Here is a 6,783-nt window from a genome sequence, read left to right on the forward strand (position 1 = left end):
AAAATGTCCCCTTGCGCTTTTTCTTCCCCTAACCTCTCTTTCTTTCTTTCTTTTCTCTGTTCTGTTTTTTATTTTTCATTAGAGTGAGGGAGAGACCCAGCCAGGCCTCTGGCCATTCTCCTCCCCACCAGGCCGGCCCAGTCTCCCTAGGCCCAAGGCCCAGCCGCCCCCACCAATCCCTCCTAACCCTAGCTAACCCTGCCCGATCCCCATCTCTTCCCCTCGTCCATACCCCGCCGCCAGGAGATCGTTCCCCCGCATCTCTCGCTCGATCTCCCTCCTCTCGATCTCACCCTCTCCCTCCCGCAGCGCCTCCATCTCCCTCCTCTGCGCCCCATCTCTCCTCTCTCGATCCCCCACTCTCCCTCGTCTCCTCCCTCGCGCCGTCACCATACACCGCATCGAGCCAGGGAGAGGAGCTCCGTGCGCCCGATCCCCTCGTTTCCCTCTCCTCGATCCCGAGCCCGAGCGCGCAGCCCTCGACCTTCCCCTTGCTCCCGCGCTCCGCCCTCGCCAGAGAAGATAACCAGGACGGAGCCCCATCGGCCGCCTCTGCGCCCACCTCTCCATCTCCCCCTCGCCCGCGACCCGAGCTATGCGCTCATGGCTGCGCCATGGCCGCCTACCTCCGCTGCCGTCGCGCCCTTCGGTCCCTGTGCCTCGCGACCGCGCCAAGTCCGCCCCGTCTCCTCGCGCCGGCCCTGCCGCCAAGCCCTGCCGCCGGAGCTCGCCTTCGTCCTGACTCCGGCAGGATCAGGGCCCTGCTTGTCGCGCCTCCCGGAGGGCCACCCTGCGCGCGACCCCGTCTCCTTGGCTGCCCAGCGCCGCTGCCTCGCCAGCTCCTCCGCTGGATCTCGCCTCTGTCAAAGACGGCAGTAGCAACAGCTGCACCTTCCCTGTTGTGGCCATCCTCTGCTCGTCTTGTCGCACGAAGACCCGTGTACCCGGAACGCCAAGACCCTTCCATGGATGCGTCAAGTACCCCTGCCTCCACAACCACCAAACCAGGAACGCCAAGTTCATCTACGAGAAACGTGTACGACTACATCCGAGGTGGATTTCGTCAAGTACCCCTTCGGATGCGCCAAGTTCGACTACATGGTCCGCCAAGTACCTCTACCGACAACCCCGGACATCTGCGGCCGTGTACCACTACCGTCGCCGAAAACCGTCAAGTGTACCTCTACCTCGTCTTCGGAATCGCTAAGAACGTCAAGTACCCCTTCGAGATGACGAGATCGGCAAGTTCGAATGACCCCAAGTACCTCTTCGAAACGACCGAGTACTATTACCATCGGACGCGTGAACGACTACTTCCTCTACTTCCGACGACGACCGCTCCGTGAACGACTACTTCCACTACGAACGCGTTCCGCCCCGAATGCACGCTTCAAGGTATAATCCCGAGACGACGACCGCGATGAGATGCTTTGTTGTATGAGATGCCCGTGTTTGCACCATGTCCGAATTGTTCCTTGCACGTTCGCCGTAAGCCATGCCACCATTATGTGGGACACCCGGTAATCCGGGATCACCCCACCGTCTTGCATGACTCGCTCACGCCCACTTCTCATTTGCATCGGTATCTCCTCAAGCTACCGGAACCGATATGATGCCGTGGCATCATTTTCGGATATGCCGCCGTGGCACCCTTTTTGTTCCGCCATGGTGTCCAAATGCTTCATAATAATGTTCTTGTCAAGTTTTAATAAAAATTGCACAAACTTGTTCATGTCATCTGCATCATGATAACAACTATTAAAATATTTAAATTGTTATTGCATTAAATTACTAAGGCATATGGGGATTTACTAGATTTGTTGTTTGTTATATCCGGCCCCATTTAAATTGTTTAAATGGTATAGTTTTGTTATGTTTCACCTCTTGCCATGTTAACCAACATTTAATATTGTTGAGTACATAAACGAGATCAAACTAAATAATTGATGTGGTGTTTCGTCAATATGCAACTCGTTGCATATTGAGCTCCACTTAACTTGTAGTATTGTTTGTTGCACTTTGCCATGCCATGCCTCATTAAACCGGACATGTATCATACTTGTTTGTGCATCATGAATTGTTTATGCTTGTGTGTTTACTATGTTGTTTGTTTCTTTCCGGGTTGCTTCTCTCGTTAGCTTCGGTTTCGTTCCGGAGTTGTGAGGATTTGTTCGTCTACGACCGTTTGTCTTCTTCTTGGATTCGTTCTTCTTCCTTGCGGGATCTCAGGCAAGATGATCATACCCTCGAAATCACTACTATCTTTGCTATGCTAGTTTGCTCGCTCTTTTGCTTTGCCACTGCTACGATGCCTACCTTTTGCTTGTCAGCCTCCCAATTGCCATGTTGAACCTCTAACCCACCATTGTCCTAGCAAACCGTTGATTGGCTATGTTACCGCTTTGCTCAGCCCTTCTTATAGCGTTGTTAGTTGCAGGTGAAGATTGGAGCCATTTCTTGTTGGAACATTTATATACTTGTTGGGATATCACAATATATCTATTTAATTAATGCATCTATATACTTGGTAAAGGGTGGAAGGCTCGGCCTTATGCCTGGTGTTTTGTTCCACTTTTTCCGCCCTAGTTTCCGTCATATCGGTGTTATGTTCCCGGATTTTGCGTCCCTTACGCGGTTGGGCTATTATGGGAACCCCTTGACAGTTCGCCTTAAGTAAAGCTTCTCCAGCAATGCCCAACATTGGTTTTACCATTTGCCACCTAGCCTTTTTTTCCCTTGGGGGTCGCGCGCCCAAGGGTCATCATTATTTTACCCCCCCCCCCCGGGCCAGTGCTCCTCTGAGTGTTGGTCCAACCTGTCAGCTGCCGGTGGCCACCAGGGGCAACTCTGGGTTGGCCTACCCGCACCTAGGACAATCTGAGTGTGCCTTGAGAAAGAGATATGTGCAGCTCCTATCGGGATTTGTCGGCACATTCGGGCGGTGTTGCTGGTTTAGTTTTACCCTGTCGAAATGTCTTGTTGTACCGGGATAGCGAGTCTGATCGGAATGTCTCGGGTGGAGGTCTATTCCTTCGTTGACCGTGAGAGCTTGTCATGGGCTAAGTTGGGACACCCCTGCAGGGATTTGAACTTTCGAAAGCCGTGCCCGCGGTTATGGGCAGATGGGAATTTGTTAACGTCCGGTTGTAGAAAACCCGAAGATAACCTTAATTAAAATACATCGACCGTGTGTGTAACCGTGATTGTCTCTTTCCGGCGGAGTCCGGGAAGTGAACACGGTGTTGGAGTTATGCTTGACGTAGGTAGTCCAGGATCACTTCTTGATCATACCTTTATCGACCGTGCTTTGCCTTCTCTTCTCGCTCTCATTTGCGTATGTTAGCCACCATATATGCTAGTCGCTTGCTGCAGATCCACCTCATTACTCCATCCTTCCTATAAGCTTAAATAGTCTTGATCTCGTGGGTGCGAGATTGCTGAGTCCCCGTGGCTCACAGATACTTCCAAACCAGTTTGCAGGTGCCGATGAGTTTGTGCAGTTGACGCAACCAAGCTCAGGAGGAGCTCGATGAAGATCTTGTCCTTTATGTGGTTTCGTGTTAGTTGATCAGTAGTGGAGCCCAGTTGGGGTCGATCGGGGGCCTTTTTGTCGCATTTGGGGTTCTTCTTTTATTTTGGCTCCATAGACGGGCCTTGATTGTATCTGATTGATGTAATGCTTTATTCATGTAATTGGGTGAAGTGGCGATTGTAAGCCAACTATGTATCTTTTCCCCTTATTATATTACATGGGTTGTGTGAAGATTACCTCACTTGCGACATTGCTTTCAATGCGGTTATGCCTCTAAGTCGTGCTTCGACACGTGGGAGATATAGCCGCATCGAGGGCGTTACAAAGTCGCAGCCCCCGAGGCGGTGTCCAGCCACCTGTCCTCGATCTGCGCGGTCGGCTTCGAACCATAGGTCAGAGCGGACTCGTGTGCGGCCTCCAGGGTACTGTCCGGTGGCAGAGCTAAATCATGCCCGTCGTGACAGTGCGACGCACTCGGCTGTGGCTCGACTTCGTCGAAGATCAAGTCTCCGCGGATGTCAGCGGTAAAGTTTAGGCTTCCAAACCTGACCTTTTGGCCAGGGGCATAGCTTTCAATCTGCTCCAGATGGCCAAGCGAATTGGCCCGCAGTGCAAAGCCGCCAAACACAAAGATCTGTCCGGGGAGAAAAGTCTCACCCTAGACTGCGTTGTTGTTGATTGAAGAAGCCATCAAGCCTATCGGTGACGACACAGAGGAACTCTCAATGAAAGCACCAATGTCGGTGTCAAAACCGGCGGATCTTGGGTAGGGGGTCCTGAACTGTGCGTCTAGGCGGATGCTAACAAGAAACAAGGGACACGATGTTTTTACCCAGGTTCGGGCCCTCTTGATGGAGGTAAAACCCTACGTCATGCTCGATTAATATTGATGATGTGGATATTACAAGAGTAGATCTACCACGAGATCAAGGAGGCTAAACCCTAGAAGCTAGCCTATGGTATGATTGTTGTAATGGTTGTTCGTCCTACGGACTAAAGCCATCCGGTTTATATAGACACTGGAGAGGGCTAGGGTTACACAGAGTCGGTTACAATGGTAGGAGATCTACATATCCGTATCGCCAAGCTTGCCTTCCACGCCAAGGAAAGTCCCATCCGGACACGGGACGAAGTCTTCAATCTTGTATCTTCATAGTCTTGGAGTCCGGCCGATGATGAGAGTTCGGCTATCCGGACACCCCCTAGTCCAGGACTCCCTCAGAGAGCGTTTCCCCGGCGATGATGCGGCGGCCAACGGCTTCGGCCGTCACACCCAGCACAAGTGGGCAACGTACCTCCTCCACGAGGCGAACTTCTCGGCGCCGCCTGACATGCGAGTGCGGGGGCGTTGGAGGCTCAGCGGTATAGGCGTCCCTGTCCCCCCGCAGCCCGACGCCGACCGATTCCACTACGAGATCATGCGTGTTCGGGGCTTGTCATGGGAACGATTCCGACAGTAAGAGAGGGGTAGGATAAAGGAGCATGATCTATCGAGATGCATATGGGTGACACGATGGTTTTAGCGAGTTCGGGCCTCTCACGGTGGAGATAACAACCCTACGTCTCGTGCTCCGGAGAGGCTTTGTCTTATCTGAGTATATATCTGGAGATTACAATGTATGTGTGTGAGAGAGGAACGGATCCCCATGTCTGAACTAAGTCCTGAGACTAATGGTGAAAAGAGAGAGAGGTGGAAGAAAAGAGCCCCCAAGTCTAGTGGCGGGGGTGGCTTATATAGAGTCCGCCACCCCCTCATCTCCTATGTTACAAAGTGGGGCATGAATGCCATAATACCTGACCACTACGAAACCGTCATGCTGACTATTGGTCTTCGCATATCCGAGTGGGTTATACGACCGAGTGGAATGAGCTCGTCGAGTGGAGTGTCGTGCTCCGATTGGTCGTTGCCGTCCGAGTGACTTTCAAGTTGCGGTACATCTGAACGGCGATCTGGCCCAGGGGCCCAGTACAAAGTGTATGGTGTCCATGGGTAGGGTCTTTAGGTCAGGCCTGTTACCCTACCCCTAATACATGTCCTCGTCATTAGCCCCCGAATCGGTCAAGGTTGAGCGGGTCGAGTCGAGGTGAATTCCCAGATTAGTCGAGTGCTATAGAGGCACTTATGAACTTCCTCTGGTCACCGGCGGTCTTATCTCCGTGTGTTGCCTTGACGGATTCCAGACTGCATGGTGTCCGAGTGAGATGAGCTCAAACGGGTCCGCGGAGGAGCGTTGAACTCACCTTATAGCAATTTTTTTGGAGTGATTTGGAGCTGGTCCTGCATCGAGTAACTGATTACTCGGAATTTCTTCATGCCTGGAACATGTCTTTTTTTTGTTGTTTGGCCGTCACTCGGACCGGGCGGACCATTCTGAGTGGATACCATTCCAGTGGGGGCATGCTGAGTGCACCCATTGGGTGTAGTCCCCGAGACTGCAGTCGACTGCGGGCAGTCGGCCGGAGTCTTAGAGCCTATCTTTTTGTTGTTGTTTATCACTCGGACTGGTCAGGCCATACCGAGTGGAGATTACTCTGGTGGGGGCACGCTTAGTGCACCCACTGGGTGTAGTCCCCGAGACCGCCATCGACTGTGGGAAGTCGGCGGTGGTCTGAGAGAACTAAAACTCTTTTTAGCTGGTACTGATCGAACTTGTTCTTCTCTCGGATTGGTTTCTGTTTGCTTGATACAGCTTCTGAAGAGGAATCAGCAGTCGACCAGTTGGACGATCCTTGGGCAGCATTGATCAGCTCATCAGCAAGGCCCTCAGCAATGGTCTTGACGTTCCTGTCTCATTTCACCAGCAAGGCACTCAGCAATGGTCTTGACGTTCCTGTTAGCCGTCCGCTTTGGCGCCAGCCATTGGATGGGCCTTTGACAGTGCGCACAATCTCGGCCTTCTTCTTGACGGTGCAGCCCTGAAGTGGTGGTCGTGGCCGACCCGCACTTTGCTGAGCCCCCCGAGTGGGAGGATTGCTCACCACTCGGTAAGATTTTTCAAACTAAGGCGAGTACTGGACTGCAGCTAAGCCTCCGAGTGGGAGGATCGCTCACCACTCGGTAGGATTTTTAAAACTTAGGCGAGTACTGGACTGCAACTAAGCCCCCGAGTGGGAGGATTGCTCACCACTCGGTAGGATTTTTCAAACTTAGGCGAGTACTGGAGTGCAGCTAAGTCTCCGAGTGGGAGGATCGCTCACCACTCGGTAGGATTTTTCAAACTTAGGCGAGTACTGGACTGCAGCTAAGCCTC

Source organism: Triticum aestivum, chromosome 6B (assembly GCF_018294505.1).
Source record: "Triticum aestivum cultivar Chinese Spring chromosome 6B, IWGSC CS RefSeq v2.1, whole genome shotgun sequence".
Classification (NCBI taxonomy): Eukaryota; Viridiplantae; Streptophyta; class Magnoliopsida; order Poales; family Poaceae; genus Triticum; species Triticum aestivum.